This window comes from Dermacentor variabilis, chromosome 9, assembly GCF_050947875.1.
Source record: "Dermacentor variabilis isolate Ectoservices chromosome 9, ASM5094787v1, whole genome shotgun sequence".
Taxonomy (NCBI): domain Eukaryota; kingdom Metazoa; phylum Arthropoda; class Arachnida; order Ixodida; family Ixodidae; genus Dermacentor; species Dermacentor variabilis.
In genome coordinates, this window is record NC_134576.1 from 55,600,124 (window position 1) to 55,625,981 (window position 25,858).

General features: G+C 50.2%; 1 non-coding gene across 1 annotated transcript; it reads right to left on the minus strand.

Moving 5' to 3' along the window:
* Positions 1-10,103: 10,103 nt before the first annotated feature.
* LOC142558650 (small nucleolar RNA U3) lies at positions 10,104-10,313 on the minus strand. Its single transcript, XR_012823064.1, has one exon. It is a non-coding gene; the product is annotated as a small nucleolar RNA U3 (small nucleolar RNA).
* Positions 10,314-25,858: the final 15,545 nt, after the last annotated feature.

The following is a 25,858-nucleotide window of genomic DNA, read 5'->3' on the forward strand; positions in this document are numbered from 1 at the left end:
TTTAAAATGCATGTATTTCACTAGAATACTTTATGAGGGTATGGTATGACCAATAATTTGCTTGCTATGAGAAGCGTCTACCACACAAACTCAAGACGCCATTAACAAACGCGAATTCTTTTTTTTAAAGGATAGGTCAAGTGCGGCACAAACGTGGTCATGAAATGTGTAAAGCATTGTAGCGGCGGCAGCATCGGCGTCGCACGAGAGATGACGTAGACGCTCGCGTCTACACGAGGCTCGAGCGGCTGGCACGCTCCGGCACGGGCTAGCGTTTCCGAAGGAGATTAAAAAGTATGCTACGCTAAGAGATCGAGTGTCGGTTCTTCCTCTCCTGCGAGAGCCCGACACTTTACCGGTCTACGTGGTCGCTCGTCGCCACAGTTTGGTGACTCCGGACTTGATACTGCCATACGCTCCTGTGGTAGAGACGACCATGGACCAGACCTACGCTACGAGAGCTCAAGGCAGAACGCTTCCGAGGAACGCGGTGAGCCCTCATGTTCCGCCATCGCTGTCCGCCTCCCACAGTACTGGGACCAGCATCCTTCGCCGTGGTTTCTTCAAGCCGAAGCGCAATTTCAAGTCGCTGGTATCCGCTCTCAAGCCTCGAAGTTCCATTACGCCGTCGCAGCGCTCTCGCCCGCCGCCATTGACGAGGTAGCAGATTTGTTGAACCCCCCATTGTCTGCCGCCGCCTATGACGATCTCAAGGCAGCACTGCTACAGCGCACAGCAGCCTCACAACATTGTCGCATCCAGCAGCTTCTGTCCGCTGAAGAACTCGGCGACCGACGCCCTAGTCAACTTTGCCGAATGAGCCAGCTGCTCGGAAACAACGCGAGATCCATCGACGACACGCTGTTGCGCGAATTGTTTTTCAAGGACTCCCGGCTAACGTGCAGATGGTCCTGGCGACAGCCTCTACCTTGGACCTTACCGGACTTGCCGCTTTGGCCGACAAAGTCATGGAAGTAGCCACCCCAACTATCGCAGCCACATCACCCTCTCCGGGTAACAATACAACCACTCTGCAAATTCTTCCCGGTTCTCCCGCAGTGCAATCTCCGATCGACTCCTTGCGTGAGCGCCTGGAACGCATCATCTGTGGAGCGGAACATCGCCGCGCGTCTCGTCGCCCGCGCGGCCGTAGTTCCAGCAGATCAAGACGCACGGGCACCCAAAATGAAACCTCAACTACAACGCCTGGCGTTTGCTACTACCACCGCCGTTTTGGAAACGACGCTCGTCACTGTGCAAATTAGAAGTGAGGCGTGCAGACAGGACACAAGAGTAGAGAAGTAGACAACACGAACGCCAACTATCAACTGAAGGGAGCACTGAGGCGAAAAAAGAAAGAAGACAAAACTCATCTGCGCATGCTCAGGAATGGTAACACCACGTGTCAATCGGGTACACGTGCCGGTCTACGTGAGAGATAACTGTTAAGGCACGTAATCTCTTCCTTATGTAAAGTAATCGAAGGCTGACTCACGCACGCACTTCCACCATTATAGATATGCCATGCCTCTACCAGAAGACGCGTATCTTCATTTTTGTGCCTGTACAATATCGCGCATTCATCTAACTCTGGCGTGCAGTTATAATCTCGGCAATGTAGCGAAAGATTAGAAGGCGATCCACCGGTTAACGACCTATTATGTTCCATTAGCCTCTGATTGATACACCGTCCCGTTTGCCCTACGTAGAACAGGCCACAGCTAAGGGGAATTTTATAAACCACACCCATACGACAGTGACTAAAACTGTTGTTCTTATTGTGCTTCAATGGACATATATCTGTTCGTTTTTTGCCTTTTACCCGCTCCTTTTTATTCTGTACGGCAGCGCATATCTTACCTAGCTTATTGGGAGCAGTGAAAGCAACATTAACATCATATCTACTAGCAACTTCTTTAAGCCTGTGCGACACTGAATGAATATACGGAATAGCCACTACTCTTTTTTTGCTATTACTGCTTTCTGTAATCACGTCCGTCCCTCTCGAAACGGACTTCTTTAGGCGCTCAGCCACAGTGGCCACCGCTACACTAGGATAACCTGCTTCTAATAGGCGCTGGACCTGCGCATTAAAACTGGCGCTCATTTTGTGCATGCAAGATCTTGTGAGGGAAGACTTAAGGCACTACATGGCAATTCCGTTTTTTACTAATTTAGAATGCTTGGATTGAAAGTTTAGCGACGGCTTCGAAGATCTTGGGGAGTACTGCCAACAAACATGATTTTGTTCGAAGATCAAGGAAATGTCAAGAAACTGAATTACGCGTCGCTGAGGAAATTCCTTGGTAAACTTTAATCCTCCCCCACAAAGTTTAAATTGCTCACTCACTAAGGTAGCAGCGGAATCGAATTCTTCCCTATTGCAGAAAATCAGGTAATCATCAACGTAACGAAATATCTTGATAACACTATCACCTAAGCCTTTCTCTAAGCAGTTGTCAACCTTACTCAGGTAAATGTTGCTAAGAATAGGGGCAACCTTTGAGCCAATACAAATGCCTGATTTCTGCAGAAAAACGCCATCTCTCCACCCAATCAGCGTTGACTTCAAGTACGTACGTTTACCACGCTTATCACGAATTCAAAATTTGCGCTCCATGCTCCATGCAAAACAAAACACTTCAAAAACATCAGCTAATAAAAAGAAAAAAAGAGTACTTAGCTACGAACGAAGTCGCTGAAGCCTCGACACAGGAGCGTCCGCGGCATCCACCACGAACGAACCACATGCGAGCAACAAGCTAGCGGCACGCCACACGCATCCACACGCGCCTGCATACGTCATGCGTCAGAAAAGCCGCAGGAGCGAGCGAGGCCGGCAGCGCATGTCAAGCTCGCCCTCTCGGCGACCCGTCTCTTTTGGATGCAGCCCGTTTTTTGGGCTCCCGGCGTTCTTTTGTGTTCCAGCTGCATTTAGACACGCCACAGCTGCACTATATACTGGACTACAGCAAGGTGAGGAATTTTGTTTGGCGCACTTCAAGCACATTTAGGCTTACCGCACAAAACTGAACCTATATAGTGACGCAGTTATCGAAAAACAGCTCCGCCGTCCAAGCCTAGTTAATATGAGTTAATTATTCGTACTGGGAGATGTTTGCAAAGCTTTCTCTGAGCCCAAGCATAATTAAAAGTTATTTCGGTAATTTTAGGGCACGCTCGCCGCACCTGGCTTTGTGACGAAAAGCACCTTGGCTGTGTGACGCAGTTTCGCGTGTACTCAATCTTACCGGGACAAGTTTTGGCGCTTTCTCTGAACCCAGACATTATTGTAACTAATTTCGCTACTTTCTGGGGTACTTTTCAAGCACAGTGGCCGCGCTCGGCGTAGTGGCGCAGTTAGCGAAAAGCAGCTCGGCTGTGTGCCACAGTAAGTTTCGCGTGTACTGAATCATAGTGGTAGAAGTTCGTGACGCATTCCCTCACCCGAAAAAGTATTGTAATTCATTTGGTAACATTTTCGGAGATTTTGAGGCATGCTCGCCGCGCCTGGAGTTGTGAAGCTGTTAGCAAAAAATCAAGCCGGCCATAGTGAGTTAGTTTTGCGTGTACTGTACTGAATTTTAGTGGGACAAGTTTGTGACGCATTTCATAGCCCTGCAACAACATATACCTTATTTCGGTACTCACGCTTGTCGAAAACGCGATGAGCGATTGCCGAGAGTGGTGGTGATAACTTTATTGCACACAGGGGAGTTGCGGACACGCAGGTCCTTGGGCCCCCGCACGGCCCCACTGCACTCAAACGTTCATGTCCCGGAGGCTCATGACGCTGGCAGCCCGGCCTGCGAGTTCTCAAAGCTCATCGGGTCGTCGCCACAGTTCGTCTCCCTGCCGTACTACTCCAGTCTGCTCGACGTGAACATCGCGGTGCCTGGCGTCGCATCAAAGCGCCGAACTGCGGTGTGCGCCATGAGGCAGGAAACCGCCTCCCTACTGCACGAGCGACTGGCAGGACGACTTCTCGTCTACACCGATGGCTCGGTGACGCCGGACGGGTCTGGTGCTGCGGCTTGCACGGCACCGGACATCTCGGAAACGCGCCAGTGCCGACTGCGCTTTGCCGCGTCATCGACAGTGGCCGAACTCGCCGCCATCGATCTCGCTGCCGACCTTCTTTTGGAACATCCGAACATTGTGTCAGCGGCCATTCTCACTGACTCTCGTGCGGCGCTTTGCATGCTGGCCAGGGACTATGGCGGAGTGCCCCTTGTTGTTCGAGTTGGCTGCAAGCTGCGACACATCGTGAATCAAGGCTGCGACCTGGCGCTTCAATGGATACCCGCGCACATCGGATTGCCAGGCAACGAGGAGGCTGACTCCCTCGCCAAGGCGGCGCACGGTGAGCGCTTTCCCCTCACCCACTTGGTGACGAGCTTCGACGCGGCCAAGACAGCGGTTCTGCGTAGCCTCACTGCGCAACATCCCGATCGGCGCGTCGCGGCGGGAACGCCCCCGCGCCTGCTCCCGCGTGCGGGCCTCTCTCGGGCTGACTGCGCCTTCCTTCTCCGCCTGCGCATCGGCTGCTACAAAACAGCGGCGCGCACACACAGGCTCACGGGAACCGGCAGCCCCGCGTGTGGTAACTGCGACGACGTGGAGACACTAGAACACCTTCTGCTTCACTGCCCGGCCTTCGAGACCGAGAGGGAGGCTCTGTACGCCTCCTACCGCCGATATGGCTTGCCATGCACCACCCTGCAGTGCCTACTCTTCCCCAATGCTCACAGTTCCATCACCAAGCGTGCATTTTCGGCATTGATGGAATTCTGTGAAGCAACACACCTCAGAGCGCGGCTGTAGGCCCCGCAAACGCTTTGCTACATTGTCGCATTTTCTTTTTCGCTATTCCGGTCTCTCTCTCCTTTTTACTTCCGGTCACTATCTCCATCTTTTTCTCCCCACACCCCTTTCCCCGTGCAGTGCTGTTGAGGTGTCCTCCTGTGAGAGACAGTTACGGCACTGCACTTATCTCTTCCATTTCTCTTTAAAAATCACTTCACACACACACACACACAGCCCGGCCTGTGGCGATGGCTTGCTTGGCCGGGTCCTCGGAGCGCAGTAGGGTCTCCCAAGCCTCCCAAGTAGTAAGGTGCTCCAGGCCCCGCGGGGGAGGATCCGCCGGGCAGAGGAAAAGAATGTGATCGAGAGTGGCTTTGGGGTGGTCGCAGAGGGTACAGGAGGGGTCGGTGTGGACGTGGTGATAGCGCGAGCGTATATAAGGGGAGGGTAAGGTGCGTGTTTGGAGCCGCCTCCAAAGTGTCTGGTGATAATTGTCAAGGGAGGGATGGGGTGGGGGGTAGAGCCGACGCTCAGTTTTGGAGGCTTGCGTCAATTCAGTGAATGAATGCATGCGCTCCCGTGAGAACCCTGGATCGGAGGCCGCCGCTGCCCGGTTGAGAGAACCTCGGGCTAAAGCGTTGACAGCCTCGTTTCCAGGATTCCCAGAGTGGGCAGGCACCCATATGAGCTCCATGTGGCGGGGCGGGTATGCAGCGAGAGAGTTCAGTATGCGAAATGCAGGGACGTGAACTCTCCCGCGAGCAAAATTTAGTATCGCAGTTTTAGAGTCTGATAATATATACCGGGCCTCCGTGCGCATAATAGCTAGGGCAATGGCAGCCTCTTCAGCCTCCTCCGAAGTGGCAGTTGGGGATATGTGAAGGGTGGTAATCGGTTGTAGGGAGGGGTTCGTGATGGCAACAACCGCGTCCTCACCTGTGCATGCGGCATCCACCCACACAGCATCCGGTTCCGTGCCATAGTGTTTGTGGAGCGCCCGTGCGCGAGCTCTGCGGCGGGGTTCATGGTAGGTGGGGTGCATGTTTTTAGGGAGAGGTTTAATGAGAAGTTCGCGGTGAATGTGGTGGGGCACCTGGAGCTGTGTGGGATCCGTGGCTGGTATCCTGATACCGAGGGTGTGTAGTATGTGTCTGCCGGTGGTGGTTCTCGCGAGACGTATGTATTGTGTCTGTCTGTGGGCCTCAATAAGCTCACCTATCGTGTTATGTAGGCCTATCTGGAGGAGTTTCTCGGTGGAGGTATTTAGGGGTAGGTGTAGTGCTGTCTTAAATGCTGTTCGGATCATGGCATCCAGGGTGGAGATTTCTCTGCCCTGGAATTTAAGGTAGGGGAGCGTGAAGAGAAAGCGGCTGAGGACGAAGGCATGAATGAGACGACATAAGTCATGCTCCCTCATACCCCGGTGGCGTGCAGAAACTCGGCGGATTAGGTGGGATATCGACACCACCGTCCGCTTGAGTTTGTGGATGGTGAGAGTGTTTTTCCCGCCATTTTGGATGTGGAGGCCCAGTACCCGGAGAGTGTGTACCTCAGGGATGTACCGGTTTTCCAGTGTGACGGTTATAGGGGTGGTGGGGCAGTTTCGGGTTGTGGGGCGAAGTATGAGGAGTTCCGACTTCTCCGGAGAGCATGAGAGTCCGATACTCCGTGCATGTGTTTGGGTGAGGGTAGCTGCCGACTGCAGAGTGTTCTCTATGTCTCCATCACTGCCATGGGTAGTCCATAGAGTGATATCATCAGCATAGAGTGTGTGCCGAAGGTGAGGGATGTTTTGTAGTTTGCGGGCAAGGGGAATGAGAGTGACATTGAAGAGAAAAGGTGAGAGGACAGATCCCTGGGGGGTGCCAATCCCACTAAGGGTGTATGGGCGGGATGTGTGGGGACCGAAGTGAATTTCGGCTGTGCGGTTAGTAAGGAATGCTTGAACATAGGTGTACATACGTTCACCTATGTTCAAGGGGGAGAGCGCCGCCATTATCGCTCGATGGTCTAGGCGATCAAAGGCCTTGGAGAGATCCAAGGCGAGGACGGCTTTTGTGTGGCCCGGTATGAGGGGGTCGAAAATATCCTGTGTGAACTGGAGCATGGCGTCCTGTGCCGACAGGTGGGGACGGAAGCCCACCATGCTGTGCGGGTAGAGGTCGTGCTCCGCCATGTGTTGTGTGAGTCGGGCGAGTGCGACATGCTCCAAAAGCTTGCCCAGGCATGAGGTTAGGGAGATGGGGCGAAGATTTGCAGGTGTAAGGGGTTTATGGGGCTTGGGTATGAATAAGATTTTGGCGTGACGCCAGGATTGCGGAAGGGTGCCCTCCTGCCAGCATGTGTTGAAGTACTCCGTGAGCTGGGAAATCGACCGATCGTCCAAATTGCGGAGCATGCTATTGGAGATACGGTCAACTCCTGGAGTGGAATTAGAGCGGAGAGTTAGGAGGGCCGCTCTGACTTCTGCTTCCGTAATCTCCGCGTCGAGATTGGCATTCGGCGTGCCTGCATAGGGGGGCAGGGGGTTTGAGGTACCGGGAGTTGTGTGTGTGTTCCTAAGTATGTCGATGAGTGCGTCGGGAGAAAGGTTGGTCTTGTGTATAAGGCGTGTGACGTGATGTTGTGTGGCTGTTTTAGATTGCGTGGGGTCAATTAAGTGACGGAGGAGTTGCCAACTGCGCTTGGAGGACAGATTGCCAGCCATACTATCGCAAATCTGTCCCCAGTTGGATCGGCAGAGCTCCTCAGAGTGTTCAGTGATTTTTGTTTGCAGTCCAGCTAGCCGCTTTTTAAGGGTCCGGTTGAGCTTTTGCCCTTTCCAGCGCTCTAGGATGCTATGATGGGCCTCCCATAGGTGCGCCAGGTGAGTGTCGAGGGTGGGCGTATCTGGTGTGGTGTCAAGGGTTCGAGTGTGTGCGGAGACATCGTTCATGAGTGATGCCACCCACTGGTCGATGTTTGTAATGGGAGCGTCAGGAAGGGCCGCCCGTGCGGCGCGGACTGCATCCCAGTTGGTGAGTTTGTGTGTTAGGTGAGGGGTCGTTCTTTGTTTGTAGGGTACTGTAACGTAGAGGATGTAATGATCGCTCCCTAATGTGTGATATGTTGCGTTCCACGTAATACCCGCAACGTTGCGGCTCAGTGTCAAGTCCGGGCTGGTGTCTGCGCTGACACTGTTGCCAATTCTCGTGGGGGTGTTAAAGTTGTTGTGTATTGTGAGGCGGAGCTCTTGCACCAAGGACCAGAGTCGTCGTCCTCGTGCCGTGGTGGTGCGGTAGCCCCAGTCAGTATGCTGACTGTTGAAGTCCCCTCCGATTATCAATGGATGCTTGCCTGCAATACGATGGAGATCTCGCAGTAGCGTTTCCAATGAAGCCATCGGATGAGACGGTGGGTGGTATATGTTTGCAATAAAAATAGATGGTGTGGAGTGTGTATGTTGTATGATTTCTGTGATCACGCAGGGCGTCTCGGAGGTGATCTGATGCGTTTGGTGTGTAATGGAGCGATGTATGAGTGTGGAAGCCCTGGGTGTGTTCGTTGCGTCCGAGTGCGCGGATGTGTAACTGGGAAGTGTGGCAGGGGCATGTGTGTCCTGAAGGAGGAGGATGTGCGGCGTGGGAAGTGTGGGGAGGAGGAGTTGGAGGGGTGCGCGCTTGCCCCGGAAGCGGCGGCAGTTCCATTGCAGAATTGATAAAGAATTAGGTGGTAGCCCCGCCATACTGTAGCTTGGGTGGGGTGAGTATAGGTGGGTTGGGTAGGGAGTTTTGTGGGGTAGGTGGGCGGGATTGATAGGGGCGATTGGGCAGCTGCAGCGAGGGAAGGGCCTACTCAATTGTTTGGAGGCGGGTGTCGTACCGTGCAAGGCCCATCTCAAGGGTGTGTACCATGCGCGTAAATGCCGCTTCAATTTGTTGTTCAAAGCGTTGAGATAGGTGGTCGGTGAGCTGAGTGAATTTTGCCTCTAGACGCGCATCCATTTCGGCGAGTTTAGCGTCCATGCGGGCCTCTAGAGATTGAAGGTCGGTCTGGGTGACGGGTGGGTGCTCTGTTGTGCGTTTTTTCTTGGGTGGGGGTGAGGTGGTGCCGAGAGTGATAACACGGGAGTGTTGCTCGCGCCGGCAGGACGCGTAAAAGATAACACGAAGGAGCTCAAGAACTTGACATTCATATATTCTGAGCCACTGAAAAAAAAAAAAAGGCTTTGCGCCCACGAATCTGTCTTTGAGTCCGACTAGAAGGCATTCTGGGAGCGTTTAACATAGTCTGACTGAGCCTGTGTTGTAGCCACCTCTGTGTACTTGGCGTACCATCGCGTCGACTGAGGCCAAGTTGTTTTGGAAACGCGCAGTCACCCGTGTATTTGTGCTCTTAAGGTGCAGGAAATAATGCCCGGGAAGGGAGGAATGCTTGAAAATCGGATGTTTTCTTCACATTTTATGGCATTTTTGGGAGGAGTCTTTGCTGCGAAAAGTACGTAAAAGTGAATTTATCTGTAATGCCGCTCATTCACCACTTACGCACGTTTCGCCTCTACACGCAGTAACTCCTGTTAGGTCAATGTGCCAAAATGATACATGCTTGTAATTTACTTTCTTTCTTTCAGCTGATGGCATCCGGTGGAGCTTCGTACGGCAACGACTGCTGCTTACCTGGTGCCACAACTTTGGATGAATGCAGAAGAAGCCCGGAACGCGCATTTATATAGAGCAAAATAAACATTTCATCATTTCAGAAGACGTCTTTCGTTTTCTTTATGAAATTGCACCTGACAGATTCGGCGCAGTCTTGTAAAGGTCGTTCGCAATCATTTTTACTAAATAATGAAACGATTCCACGCCAAGGCCACGCGGGATCCAGCAGAAGCGAGACAAAAAAAAAATGCCGCGCCGAACAGCGTAGCCGGCGCGGCGTGTACCAACTGGTATTCAAAACGCGCGCGCCCAGAATCGAAACCGGAAGAAGTCAATACCATCCCCTTGGTGTGCTACAGTCAATTCGGCCGCTGGGCTCTATGGGAGTGTCCGCTCTTGCTGAAATTTCTATCTCTATGGTGTATTCACGAGCCCCTGTTTAAATAATGTGAACGGAAGCACTATATCTGGAAAAGGTTTTTCGCTCGTACGTTATATCTCTGCCGACGGCATGGAGTAAAAACGTTCACTCGCACACAGACGTACACGCCTAAATATGCATAATGCGCACTGAACCACAACCATGCACAGACGAAAACACACACAGGTAAAGGATAGTGACATGGACAATTGCTCACGCACACATAATGACAACATCCGGCCACTCAGACAGGGTCTCCGCCCTCCCATCGGCCACAATGTCCGCGGGAACGGTCATCAATGGCATGAACCCGGGCAACAACCCTAAGCTCCGATGCCGGCTTCGCGCTCAGGCAAAGACCCTCGACTCATCGTAGTCGAGTGAGCTCCGAGATCGCGGGTGCGTCTCGGCGATCGTACTATAGAAATGATCCTATGAAGCACGACCTTAGCCTCCGTGGTTCCGACGACAGCACCTCACATAAACTGTGTAAGCATGTTGCACAAGCTGACAAACTTCTTTGTTTCAAGAAAAAGTAACTCTTTTCGAGACATGACTTGATATCTATAAACTTCACACTAACCCTATGCCCGGAGCACATGTCTTTTATCCTAAAAACTGCTTTTACCAAGATTTACGTAATATGTTCAGCAAAAAGTGGAGCCAATCTTGCATGCGGCGCTTTCTACAAATCGAGATTGAAATTGCGGTCGTTTAAAACCGCGGAAGCAACGACTCCACGAACGACGGTCGTAAAAAAAAGTATGCAGGAACTCCCCTACAGTTCTCTAAATATGCATAAGCATACCCCCACCCCCCCATTTCAGTTGGCTTATCCCCAAATTCACGTTGGCCACACCCAAATTTCAAGTTAGCCTACCCTCAAATTTCATTTAGGCCGCCCTTAAATTTAAGTTGGCCCAGCCCCAAATTTTAGTTAGCCTACGTCCAAATTTCAAGTCGGCCCACCCCCAAATTTCAGTTAGGCCACCACTAAATTTTAAGTTGGCCCACCCCAAATTTTCAAGTTCGCCCACCACCAAATTTCAGTTGGGCCACTCATAAATTTCAAGTTAGCCAACCCCCAGATTTCACTTCTCCCACCGCACGATTTAGGCTGGCTCACCCCAGAATTTCAAGTTGGCCAACCCCAAATTTCAGTTAGGCCACCTCTGAATTTAGAGTTGGTCCACCCCCAAATTAAGAGTTGGGCCTCCCTCAAATTTTAGTTGGCCCACTTCTAAATTTCAAGTCGGCCCACCTCAAAATTTCAGTTGGCCCACCTGGATATTTAGGTTGGCCCACCCCGAATTTTAAGTTGGCTCACCCCCAAATTTCAATTTTGCCCACATGCAAATTTCAGTTAGGCCACCACTAAATTTTAAGTTGGCCCAGCCACAAATTTTAGTTAGCCTACATCCAAACTTCAAGTCGACCCACCCCCAAATTTCAGTTGGCTCACCTGCAAATTTAAGTTGGCCCACACCTAATTTTTAAGTTCGCCCACCACCAAATTTCAGTTGGGCCACTCATAAATTTCAAGTTAGCCCGCCCCCAAATTTCACTTCTCCCGTCCCACAATTTAGGTTGGCCCACCCCCGAATTTCAAGTTGGCCAATCCCAAATTTCAGTTGGCCACCCCTGAATTTCGAGTCGGCCCACCCCCAGATTAAATGTTGCGCCTCCCACAAATTTTAGTTGGCCCAAGTCCAAATTTCCAGTTAACCCGTCCCCAAATTTATGTTGCCCCAACTACAAATTTAAGTTGGCCCATCCCTAAATTTCAAGCTGCCCCCCCCCCCCCATTTAAGTTCGCTCCATCGCCAAATTTCATTTCTCAATGTATTGACGCAAAGAATTTGAAACCGAAATCGCTGCACCAACAGGCAGTGGGCCAGTGCCGTCGGTGCCTTCGCCGAGGAAGGGACAATGTAGAAACGCATGCATGACGAGTGCCATCAGAGCCAGCTGTGGAAGACGACGACGATGAATGCGCGAGCGGTGACACGAGCGCGTTCGCGCGGTTACGCCAAAGGACGCCGACGTTCACCCTAGGAACGGGCGCCCGAGAGCCGCGGTCTAAAACAGGCGCACGCAAGCACGCACACGCACAAACATACAAACACGCAAGTACGAACACAAACACCCACGCGCACACACGCGGATACGCAGATATTTACTCGCATAAAGCAGGCGCACGCCCGCGCGCACACAAACCACTAACACAGACACGCACAAACACGTGAACAGACATCCATGCGCTTGCAGACACACAGACAGGCCCAAACGCAAACATGCACACGAACTGTGCACGCAACACTCCCGCACGTGCAAACCCGCATGAAATCATGCTGCACAAACGCATATACGCAAGCTAGCCGAAAACACGCTGATAACATGCTGAACATTTAGCTGAACGAGGTCGTCCGGCAAGCTGCAAAGACCAGTGCCAAACTTCAGGAATCGCCAGCCGTTTGTGCGCAGGCGCGAATACGAGGGGTACGAGAGAGGGGGAATCCGGGGGAATTTGCTCTTGGAACACGTCTTGGAATGACGGAGTTTGCCTAGGTACTACGGAGAAGCTACTTTGCTCGATTCGTACGCGTTTATCTCTAGGCGTGCGGCATTGCGGTGTGAGGTCACGTGTCTCTGGGTTGATGGCCTGCGTCGTCCACAAGTTTTCCTCGTGCGCCTCCTTGGATGTTGCTGGCACCGTGTGATGGCGTGGACGATTCGAGATTGCGCGCGCTGGCCCTGCCCATGCGCGAGTTTACGCTCCAACGCTGGCTTCCGGCGCGGTCAACCAGGTGAAGCATTGGGCAAAAAGCCTCTCTTCACTTCACTTCAATGCACTGTAGGCTTATCCGCGGTGCGGATACCTCAGGCGGACGCCTCAGATAATAATAATAATAATAATAATAATAATAATAATATTGTTACACTAGTACGCGAGCCAGTTCTCACTTCGCCTCGCTGCAATACACTGTATGCTTCCGTGCATACACCGATGCATTGCGTTGAAGCCATGAGACATTTCCCTTTTTTCATAACCTTTAAGGATCACATCAAGTTCTGTGTTTTAGTAGATTTTCCTCCTTGGACTACCTTTATTCTAATAAGACACGACACAGTGCTTTTCCTTTATTGATTGTGTACCGTCTTACTCCTCCCGCGAATGCAAAGCCTTGCGAGTGGCAGCAGGTGTGTACGATTTGAAGCATGGTTTGAAGGCTTATTACAGCGAAGCTGTTTATGGCTAGGTTCTGGTGGATCTCGTCGCCGTGGACATAGCCAAACCAATTTTTTATGCGTGGGCCGATCCCGAAGACAGTGCAATGCCGGGCCGACCCGCGGCGGATGTGAAGCAGGTGTTAAGCATGCACTCCCCATACGTGGGCCGATACCGACGATATTGCAAAACCGGGCCTACCCGCGGCAGAGGTGCAATTTGCCACTAATTAAGGGACCGACACTCACAGCTTCGCTGGTCACCCTTCTTCTCTGAGCGAAAGGGCATTGAATTTTGACGCACATCTGTAATTATATGCGCGCTTCTCAATCCACCAAATTATTTGACATTTAACGGGGACAGGCGGGCTAGTTTGTGGTCGATATTGGAATGCATTGTGTAAACTCGCATACGACAACGGACCTGTGTGTTTCCTTCTTCGTCCGTTGTCGTTTGCGCGGTTACATAAAGCATTCCAAGTTATTTTACGCAAGTGCATGCACCACGTAGCGTTTCCAGCGCAAGTCTTGACTGGTCGTACTTGCGTTCTCGAAAATATGCACTTTGAACTGTAACGAAAACTTACCGCGTCGTCGTTATTGTTGTGGCCTCAACCCGTGGCTTCATCATCGCGCCGTCTTCTTCCTTTTTCGCTGTGGCCATGTCCACTTTCGGCATGAATGCTTTCAGCGTCGTTGAAAACGGAGCGACCCGGCTTTCGGCAGCGAGGGTAACATTGTCTAAGGCGTGCGCACAACCTCTGTGCAGCGTTTGTCAGTGTTTCTTGGAGCATTACAAGTTTCTTTACGTGCCTTGGATACGCCACAATGCAAGTGATGTGTGTTTCTATCACCATCACAGCGGTTCCTTCACAGTGAGTCGTTCTTATCACAATCACAGTGCTCACTGCTTCACCTGGTTCACCGCGCCGGCAGCCAGCGTCGGAGCGTAAACAAACTGCCGCATGGGCATGGCCAGCGCGCGCAATCTCGCCAAGAATCGTACTCGCCAGTGCTGCACCGGCAACATCCAAGGAGACGCACGAGGATGATGATGAAAGCGTTTTATTGACAGGAAAGGGGAAGGGGAGTGAGGAGAAGGGTGGTCGGATTCTTATTGCAGAATTCCGTTGGCTAAGACCGCTGACCTGGCTCTTTCCACGAGGGCTTGCTGTCCCTCAAGGATTGAGCTGGACAGTGCTGCCTCCCATACTTCCCACGTTGGCTGTTGTGCAGCGTCTAAGGCATTATTAACCTGGCAGGCTCATACCACATGGTACAAACCTGCTTTCTGCCCGCAGAATTTACAATCGGCTGAAAAGGATTGTGGCTCGATAGTATGTACCTTGACTGGGTTATTAAATGGCATGGTTTGTAATCTCCGTAAATGACATTCTTCTGCTTTATCAAATTCCTTGGCCGGGCCCGGGTATTATTGTCGCGATAAGCGCAAGTTCTGTAATACATCTGCATAAGTTACTAACGGCAATGGGAAGTCCGAGTCTTCAGGGAGAGCGGAGGAGAGATCCTGGTGGAGAAAAGCTCGGGCGGCGCCGTGTGCACGTTCATGTACCTCTACGCCGTGATGACCTGGTACCCGAATCAGCGCTTTGCGCGAAGCGAGGGCCCCAGATTGCATCAGGATCCTGCAAGCTAGCGGCACAATGCGGCCTGCATGCAATTTCTGTATGCAGTTCGCGAGTCCGTCATTATGTATTTGGAATTAGGATGCGAAGCGGACATGGCGATCGCCAACTCTTCCAATTCTGCAAATTCCCCGCGCCGAACAGAAAGTCCATTGACCGTTTGCCTTTGATGCACCACTAATATTGTGGAGACCACTGCTACCGGACCCGCAGCATCCACGAAGAAGTCTCCCTCTAATTTAGCATAGATCTGGTCCATCTTCTTGGTCCTTGCCCTCCTCCTTGCTTGATGATGTTCTGGTGCATGTTTTTTTAGGAAGGGGCGGTGTCTAGAACTTGCTCCTCCACGCCTTCAGAATATCTTGTGTTGCCGTACAGTAAGGACAGCTGATATTCAAGTCCTCCAGCACCTTGCGTCTTGTTTTTGTTCCTGCTGGTTCGGCGTATTGGCTTAATAGGTGGTGCTCAATTAGATCATCTGTTGTATTGTGCACCCCCAACTGCAGCAAGCGATCTGTAGATTTTTTGACCGACAGTCCTAGAGCCTTCTTATATGCTGCTCTAAGCGTGACATCGAAATGGTTTAAATCTCACCTCCTCATCCGAAGGTACGGAGCCACGCACATGATTCGGCTGAGTATAAAGGCTTGGACCAACCAAAGAGTGTCGTTCTCCATCATCCCTCTCGTACTATTGGTGATACGAGTGATCATTCACATTACTTGTTCGCATGCTGTACGGAGTTTAGTAATCATTGCTGCGTTGGCACGCTGGTTGTTAACCAGCAGCCCCAGGATAGTCTTCACTTCAGGGATCGCGGCATCGGGCGCCCTAATTTTGACCGGGGCTTCATCTTCTCGTCTGCGCATGATTAGAAGTGCCGATTCTTCCGGATAGAAGCGCAGTCCGCGCTCATCTGCATATTTTTGGTCGAAGCAACCTCTTAAAACGCCTCTTCCATCCGCCCCAGACTGCCCTTCATCACCTAGACAGTGATGTCATCTGCACAGAGGGCGTGCCGAATTCATTCTGTGCGATCGAGCTATTCTGGCAAATTCATAAGGCCAATATTGAGGAGCAGAGCAAAGAGGACTGCTCCTGGTTGCGTACCCTTAGTGTCCATAAGGATTGGTTGGTACCTAATATCTCCAATTTTTACATGAGCGTGTCTGTCTTGTACAAACTCTCAGAAGTACTTTCTCCACACTGCATTGTCTTCCACACTGCGTCTTCCGCAGGCTGTCCAGGATCTTTGAGTGTTTCACGTTATCGAAAGCACCCTTGTTGTCCAGGGCTAAGATGGCTGTATTATTGCGTTTGTTGGGTGGGTCAATAACTTCCATCTTGAGCTGCAACAGATACATCTTGCGTGGATAGGCACACCCTGAAGCCAAACATGATGTGGGACATGTAATCATTTTCCTCCAAATACACTGGAAGCCTGGCGTGGACTGCTTTCTCCATCAGCTTGCCGGCACATGACGTGAGCGTTCTCGGACGGAGGTTGTTAAGATTTTCCTCTTTGCCCGGCTTAGTGGTAAAGCTGACGTCTGCCGATTTCCACACCAGGGGCAGTTTGCCAGCTCTCCAGCACCTATTGATGTAATCCGTTAGGTGGCCTAGCGTCTTCGTGTTCATGTCGGCGAGCAAACCGAGCATAATTTCGCCATGTCCTGGCACCGTACCTCTTGTCATGGTTAGTATAGCGCCACCTGTATTTCTTCTACTTCGAAGTCTCTGTCGAGTTCTGGCTTATTCTTGTCTTGATACTGCAACACAGGCTCGTCAGCTTCGGTCGTACAGATGTATTTACTCGTCAGGGCTGCGACAAGCTGCTCAGCCGTACCTACATAGACGTGAAGTGCTCTCTTGAGGCTCCGCTGCTGCTCTCTCCTAGTCTTGCTGGGATCGATGAGGCATCGCAGGAGACTACACGCGGACTGGACGTCAAACCCGCCCCTCCACGAGTTGCACTTGATTAGCCAGTTGTTCTTGGCCAAGGTCCACCTGTATTCCTCTGCTTGTGTGATTTCAGCGACCTTGATTTTAAGCTTGCGATAGTGTTTTTACTTCTTCCATCTTGTGGTAAGGCCTCTCCTGGCCTCCCTGAGGTGGAGCAGGTGGTTGTCTACTGACAGGACATCCTTTGACGTCTGCAGCGTTCTCGTGACTCTCTGTGTGGCAGCTAGCAGTGATTCAGCCCATTTCTAGTATTCTTTGATAAGTGAGTTTAGTTGAGGACCCTTAGACTCTCTAACAAGCGACCAGTCCGCAAGCCGGGCTTGTCCCCTGTGTTTACGATGCTTGTTATTGTCTAGGCAAAGTCGGAGTATATAGTGATTACTGCCTAAGGCTTCGTGCGTATTTCGCCACTCGCAATTTTTAACATTCTTGACTAGCGTTAAATCGGGGCATGTATCCCTTGAAATTGCTATTGCTTATTCTCGTAGGACGCTGCGGGTCCGTCAGAATAGCAAGAGCCATATATGCGATATTGCTGCTGCCAATTTCCTGCATTTTAAGTTCTCGTTGTTGTAACCCCAGAGAAAGCTGTACGCATTAAAATTGGCGCGGAGTTTGCAGCTTGCTCCGCTTTCTGAAAGATGTCGTCAAAGACTGCTGTCCTGTATTTCGGACGGCTGTATATATTAAGTGCGCACGTCCATTTATTGGAACGAGTGCTAGGAGGACTACAAATAAACACACGCTCTATTTCAGCATTGAGTTCAAGGTCTATCGTTGAAGCCGTACTGTCCTTAGGTACTAGTATGCAGGTCGAAGTGTTAGTTTGATGCGTATACTCTGCGGCCTGAGTTTAGCCTCCAAGTTAACGTCCTGCAAGGCGATTACATCCGGCTTCTCATCTAGAGAGTCCTCAGGCAAGGATTCTTGCTTCCGTTTAAAACCACTGCAGTTCCATTGCAATAGTGGCAACTTAGTTTGACGAGCCATGTAGCGAACTGGAAGAGGTCAGACCTTGTTGTTCTACACTCAAGTCAAGCGTGTCATCAGACGCAATCTGCCTGCAACCCATTTTACCTGTCAATCTGGGTGTCTTCGTGCGCGAACATTCCTGTAATTCCTGTAATTTACAGTAGATCTTAATCTCTCGAGCTTTGAGTTTTGACAGACGCGGCTCTAACATTTTATCTATTGTCCGCTCTGTCATACCTTGTAAGTTCTGCTCGATTCCTTTTGCTTAGCGTCTCTTCAATTCTTCCTATGGTAGCTTGTAGGATTGGTAGCATGCGAGATTCCATTTTCGCGATTTCCTCCTGCATCCGCTTTTCTATGTTTTCCATCCATGTACTGAAATTCTTTGTAACTACGTCCGCGTATGCTCGTTCCCTTATCGAGGGTGCAGCTGCCAACGCGACGCCGCCGCCTGACGCTCCTCGCTCGATTTCTGACATGCGAGGGAGCAACTTGGTCGCACTACCTGACGGCGGCGGGGGAGGGTTGTCCTCCTCCATCGCCCGCGCTGAGGTATACCTGCAGTGTTCTAGAGTTCCCTGGGTCGTTCGCTGCCGTCTTCCCTCCAAGTTTTTGTATTTCTTGTTTGAGCCTTTCGTTCTCAGCCCCAAGTTCCTCATCAGACAACGTGAGTGGAGGGGAGGCAACCGCATTTGCCCAGCTCGCCTTGTTGCGGCTCGTTTCGTTTCCGGGTCTGGGTTCTGGCTCGAGCTCGAATCAATGGATGAGTACGAGTTATGCGGGAAGTTAAAATATGTGGGTTCTGATTTGTTAAAAAGGCCTGCACTAGAGTTTACCAGAACATTTTCGACGATTCGCCCTCTAGTGACACACCGGGCACTACCCGTGAAATACTAATGTATTCAGTGAACTCACCCACGATCATGTAGAGTTCAGGAAGCTCATCCACTAGGCAATAGAAAGCTTTTTTTATTGCTGTTGTTGAATTAGTGGTATATATATACCGAGCAGGTTGTAACTAACTTGTTAAATATGACTGCTTGTGCGGCGACTACTTCAATATGCGTCTGATGTTCAAAAAAGTGACATGCTACATTCTTATCAAATATGATGGCTACACCACCGGACGAGGCGTTAGCATAGTCACGATCTTTCCAAAAAAATTGTGTATTATCGGAGAAAGTTTGTATTCGTAGGCTTCAAGCGCGTCTCTTGAACACACAGCACCTTTGGATCGTAGCTATGGAGGAGTTCTCTGACTTCGTCAAGGTTATAGAGAAGTCCTCTAACGTCACATTGTAGTATTTGTGTTTGCACTACAGGAGAAGTATGAATGCTGTGTGTTGGAGAAACAAAATTTGGGTCACGGGGCCTTTTCCAGGCACCATGACACGAAGTTTGTCTTTTCTGGAGCGGTCGATAGAATTGCGCCGCTCCTTAGGCGCTGGATGCACCGTCACGATCGGTGTTACGTATATCGCCTCTTGTGAGGCGCTGGACACGGGCTTTTGCGAGCGCTGTGTTTGACGAGAAGGCTTCCTCTCAATGGACGATACCCTTGAGGCCACCAGCCCGGAGGTCGACGGCCCCTTCTTCTGGAACCGCAAAGCAGCGCTGGCTGCAGCCTCCAAGGGGACAGATGGCATCCCTGCAGGCTCACTCTATGCGGACCGGACAGGCGCCGGGGACCGTTGTGGGCCTTGTGGCACTGCCCCCTGACGCGCCACTTCGGCAAAGCTGACTTTAGGCAGGTAGGACACCCGCCTGCGTTCTTCCTTAAATTAGATGTTTTCTTTTGCTTTTGTTGTCACAATTTCTTTTTTTTTCATGATAGGCATGACCGCGAGCATGAAGCATGCTGCCCATCACAGTTCACCCAGGGGAGAGAGTTTTCACAGTTTTGAGAGGAGTAATGAGAGATGGCGTGGCACATTTGCCAGCGCACTGCAAGGCCTGCATGTGCAAACCACCTTTTTCTGAGGCTAAGATTCTTTGCAGAAGTAGAAATCAAACAGCACGGGACTTAATGGAAGCTTACTATATAAAAAAGAAGGTTCAAGTTGCATTAGCGATACATCTATCTTGCTCTACAAATCGGAAACGAGATTGTTTGACCGCTGGATAACGTAGACTTGTGAACAGCCTGCGCATGCGTGTATGTATATTGTGACATCACAAGTGGTGGAGGAGCTTCTTGGTCCCCCGTTCTCTGCTCGCCAGGAGCAGAGACCTGCCTGGAGCTTCGCTCAGGTTGCCGCTTGTGCCCACTGTCCGCCAGCATGTCACAGGACGAGCAGTCTGGCGCTTCTACTGTAACCATCTCGACACCGCAAGCCGCTCCTTCTCTGATCATCAGTGGCCAGCAGCGTGATCCCCATCTGTTCGCTGGTCTTCGCGGTGAAGATGTTGAAGACTAGACTAGACGATTACGAGCGCGTGAGCTCTGCTAATCGGTGGGATGACCTACTCAAGCTCCGCCATGTCTCGTTCTATCTGACGGGTGTGGCGAAGACCTGGTTTTTCAACCATGAGATTGATTTCTCTAATTGGACCGTGCACCTTCAAGCGGCAGCTTCGACAAATATTTGGAACGCCGGCGGTTCGCTCCGCCCTTGCGAAGAAAACTCTGGATGCTCGCAAACAACACTCCGGTTAGTCCTACACATCGCACACCGAGGATGTGCTTGCACTCGGTCGCCGTGTCAGTGATGCTATGGCTGAGTCGTACAGGGTGCGTCATATTCTTCAAGGCATTGGGACTGTGGCCTTCAATGCGCTAGCCGTGAGGAACCCGGCTACAGTCGCTGACGTCGTCTTGACTTGCCCGCGCCTCGACGAGTACGAGTCCGTACGCTTGCAGCCGGACTGCCAACACCGTTCCACGGCTGACCCTGACCTGCGTGTAATAATTCGGGCAATTATCCATGAGGAACTTCAAACTCTTGGCTTTTCATCTCAAGGGGACTCTATCCTATTTCAGCTCAAGGGGACTCTATCCGCCCTTCCGCGTTTTGTACTCTGCGTGCAATGATCGACGGCATTGTCCACCACATACAGTTAGCTGTGCTGTCGCCATGCTCCCACCAGCTCATTTTTGGATGGGATTTCCTTGCCTCTGCTTCTGCTGCTATATGGTGTGGGTAACGTGTCGTATATACATTCATGGGTCAGAGCCCAAATTAAATCAGTTGGAAGTGCCACCAGTGTTGTCTTCTTTATGTGTCTTCCTTTTGTGTGTGTTTTAACTTGCGCCTCAAAAACATGTCTTTTAGCAAGCACCAACTAGGCCAACAAGCAGTTCTGTTGCAACATATTTGAGAGGAGTGTTTGCGAGCATTCCATTTTGCACAAGTTTGGCAGCCTCGGCAGTTCTGTGGACTGTGACCTAATCGCTGGCACTTAAAGCGTCGCAGAGGGTTCGGTGCATATGGTCTGAGCCGGATCTTGACATATGCTGCCGCTATTGTCTCGGGCGCACACTTGAGTCGAAGGTAACAATAAGGTGATTTGTCTTGATTTCTTTCCCGTCATGCCACATCTTAATAAGTTTCGCATTGGTCACATTTTGCTCTTTCCAGCCTACCAAAAGTTCGGCCTCGGTCAGCTCCATTTTATCTTCATTGAAAATAACGTCGCGGATGGTGTTGATAGTTCGGTGTAGGGTCACGGTAACTGGAATGTTCCCAAAAGAGACAAGGTTATGTAGCTTTTCGTATTGCTTCTTATCATGAACTTCTAAAATGAGGCCACCACAAGCTAGCTTCGCATCTTTGTAACCTGGGCCTGTAGAATCACACAGGCATTTCGCTACAAGGAAAGATTACTCTCACGCTCTTTTCTGGTTCTTCTAGAATGTATCACATGGTACCTTGGAAAGTTCTGACGTTGGCGGCCAAAAGCTTGCAATGCTCCGGTGCGCCCTCGTTTATCAGTTTGACAAAACAACTCTTCATATAAAGTCATCAGTTTTCGACAGTAACGCCAGCCGCCCACCGCGGAGTCCAACAAGGGGACGCCGCAGGCCTTGTAAAGAACTAGCCCTGCGGACGCCAACTCTACGTTTCCGCTATAATTAACCATGGTAACTATTTTAACACACAAGGTTAACCCCCGCTGCGAAGAATAGCGGAAGTAAAAAGAAGTGAAGAGAGGACAGAAAAGATTGAAAGTGAAAGACGAAGATTGGAGAGAAAGAAAGGGAAAGGCAACTACTGATTTCCCCCATGCAGGTGGGTCAGTCCGGGGCTGCCGTGTACGTGAAGCCGAGGCCAAAGAAGTGTGTTGCCTCCACCCGGAAGGACCTTAAAGATCCAAGCCAATCCAAGCACCCGGCGTCGCCTCAACTAGCCACTGTACCTCAACCCCCAGGATCCCCCTTTCCCCGGACACGGCAAAGCCATGCCCGGCTATACACTGTAAAATAATTTACACCCCTAAGGGTTTTTTGAGTGTCTATAACTAACCCCCTAGCACCCTAGAAAAAGCTGGGTTTTATAGGCAATTACACCCTTATGATGGTTATTCTATATACCAATAACACCCTATCCCTTGAGGGTGTTTTGAACAACATATTACCCTTCGACCCATGGGGTGTAAGGGTGTGATCACGCGGGAGTGTCCGACCCCCATGTGCTTGGGTACGTGGTGCCGCAACACACCAAACGCCTCCTGCCGCAGACGCCTCTGCGGGGTCATACAATTGACGTGTTCAGACATTCCCGCACCTTAACGGACAGCCGGAAACCGAGGTTCTGGTCCCCTTGTAGATTGCAGGCTGCGCATACATTCGCGCTTTCATTTTGAGAATTATTATTTTTTCACAATATAAAAATTATTTCCACAAAACTTGAAACGCAACGCAAGGTTATTTACATTAAAACACTTTTTTTTTTAACCTGACCGTGCACTTCATTGTCAACAGAGTCGGACCACGTTAGAAAGAACGCGACAGACGGAAAGGGTTTCCAGTCCGAAGCCCGAAGCGGACAAATAATGCGATGCCAGACCAACAAATTTAAACTAATCTAATATCTAATATAGCTAATATCTATAATAATCTAATATATCTGCATGATAAAGAAACGGAGTCCCTGAATGGCAAGATAGGCTGACACGCTTTCACCACTTGTACGCGTCACTTCATCACACGATCACATTCTCTGTATATTGACACGTGCACTTGCCTATCTTTATCGGGCGAAACGTGGTCGCCCGATAAAGATAGGAAAGTAATCACTTGTTTGAAAAAAATAATAATAAATCAGTTGTTAGTCTGCGCTCGTATCGCGCACTTGCTTTTGTCCTTCGTCCGGGTTAGAATATCTTCAGTCACCGACTCGCCCAGCTTGCTGTGTTAATTTAATTTAATCTAACGAGCTCGAGCGGCGCCCTTACGGAGCTGGCAGCCAGTACGGCTACAGCCAGTGGTCGCCACCAGCCCAGTCCAACGAGACATCTAATGGCTACTTTTTGGAACGATCTCACAGTGCCCGGCTGACATTGTCGCGTGCCATCCAGCTTTGCCCTGAAGAGGTGAGTACTTTGGTCCTGTTCACTTCAGCCTGGTGATTGGTTTTACTATTTGTGGCACTGCTGGGTACACTTTTAGAACAGGAAAGCTACAGGCACTGCGAGGACAACACAATCACCGATTTGCTCAGAAAAGCACAGCTATCTGTGCATGCTCCACGAATATCCGAAGCCTTCCCGTAGGCAACTTGCTCTTTCAGGTGCCTTGCTCTTGGTTTCACTTGGGCTTGCGTGCATGCTGTCAATAAATACAGCCGAGGTAGTCGAGCTCCTTTTAGAACATTCACACACGAGGTTTAGTACAAGATGCCTCAAATATGTCACGAGTAGGCTTGTGCAAATATTCAATACCTTCAAATACAGTTGAACCTCTGGGTATCGATGTCTGTAAAGTCAGCACTTCATGATATTGTAATTTGACCTTTTATGCATTTAAGTACAGTTGCCGATAGATTTTCTTACATAGAAGGGGCCATGAAATCTTCCCCATTATTGGGTAGTTGGAAAAAATTTATTTCAATAAGGAAAAAATATTTCGTTGAACATGATAGTCACCAATCAAAGGTACGATATCATGCGGTGTCAACAATATCTTCAACATTGGCAGTACAAAGCGCAACCTGCGATGCTTTCGCGTCCACTGCACTCCCGCGGCTGATAGTGTCGCCTGCAGTAAGTTGACGCTGTCATTAAAAGCGCTGGCAGCGAGGAGCTTCGTGTGCTTCTCGCTTCAACGGGTCTCAGAAACTCAAGGTTACATAACCTCCAGTATACTAAACGTGCAGAAAGACAATGCACATGATGCCCTGCCATCTCGACATGCCCACTCTTTGCATACACAGCTGATTACCTATTTTCGCATGCCGGTGGGCTGCACTCAGTCGCACTGATGGCCCTGCACCACCACATCCGTGCTGAAAAAGGCGACACATGCCAACCTTTCCCTCGCTCCTTCCGCTGCCTCATGCATGCTCGATAGCGTTACGGCAAGCTTGCTCCCCTCCCCCGTTTCCCCTTGCTTGTGCAGGAAGGCGGCGCTTGACCATCCTTTTCGGCGCACCCAAGGCATGCAGTGAATGCCTCCTATAGGGTACAGCGCGCCGGGTGCAATAGTATCTTATCGGACTTGGACTTTATATGGAATATGACATTGCTCCGCTCCAGTGGTCACTCTTGATCGCGCTACACATGATTTTAGAGGTGCGTGTCAAGCAACCGCAAGTAATTCAACCATTTGACCATAAGCGTCGGCACCAGTTTTCATTTGCCGTATTTGTCCGAATCTAGGCTAACCCCCAAAAGTCCGAAGCCAGAAAAAAAGATTACCTCGAATGTAGGCCAAACAAAAGAGCAAAGACAGCGTTCACAAAATGAAAACAGTATTTATTGAATATGAGCGTGCCAAGCGCATTCTACGTTGCAATCTTCCTTATCCCTTTCCTTTCCTCATTGCAGCCGGCGCACGCAAAAAGTCTCCCGTTTCCCCCTCCAACAATGAACATTTTTCTCATCGATGGCGAAGTCCTGCCCGGCTTGAAAACTTTTCGTTTGAAAGCAGCAGCATAGTGCCATTGCCTGTTTGATGCCATTACAATAACGCCATGCCGCATGCCGATACGACACAGGTCAATATGGTGATGTCACTCATGTACTTCAGTTGGCTACTGGCACAGCTAGTAGTGGCTGTGATACTGACTTTTCTAGATGGTGCTAGCTATGCACCATATTTATCAATTTCAATTAAAAAGTGGCACGTTTTTTGAAATCCTCGAATCTAAGCCAACCTAGAGTTTGGTATATGATTACTTCAAAATTAACTGTTGGCCTAGATTCAGATAAATACGATATTGCCCTATTATTCCTCTGCAGCAGCAGCGAAATTTTGTTATATTGAAAGTGTATAAACACACTTCGTTAGATTATACATGGTATATTATACATGGCATTCTATCGACAAGAAGTTATAAAAATTTAAATGCTTCATTGTATTGAAGTCTATCTGTATTCGATCAAACATTATGCTATTCAGTACTTATTTTGGCTCAAACTTTAGTGTGCAAAGTTTTCAAAGTATTCAAAACGAACGAATATACATATTTTTCAATGTACAAGCTGCACTTACAGTTGTAACAACCTGGAAATGAGATTCTCAATATCCGTGGATATAACCCGCGGAAATAACTGCATACAATGCTCAAATCTTTGCAAAAACAGTCTCCATTTGTGCTTGCACGAATCGTCTACATATTCCGCCGGTAGCCCTGCCTTTTCAGTTATGCTTATGGCAAGGAACTTTGCCCTAAAGGTAATTTCACGGCAGCGCGGGCCACACTGTCGTATGGCCACTGTCAATAGATTTGTTTCAACGCAGCACTAAACCGTAACTTTGGTAGCCGACACACGGTGAAGCAGCACTAGTTAGGCCTACAGCGATGGCCGGCAAAAACGTCACGGGAAGTTTGCCACTTCTCAGTGATTAGCAAAACTTCATTTGGGCCAACAACAAAAAAGGCACCTTTCGATTCTTCTCATAGTGCAGCGGTGGCGTAGAGGTAGAACACCCGCCTCGCGTGCAAGAGGTCCGTGGTTCGAATCCCCGTGCCGGCAATTTTCCACCGGATTAAAAAAAATCCGCGTGTTGATAAAATTGCACAAAC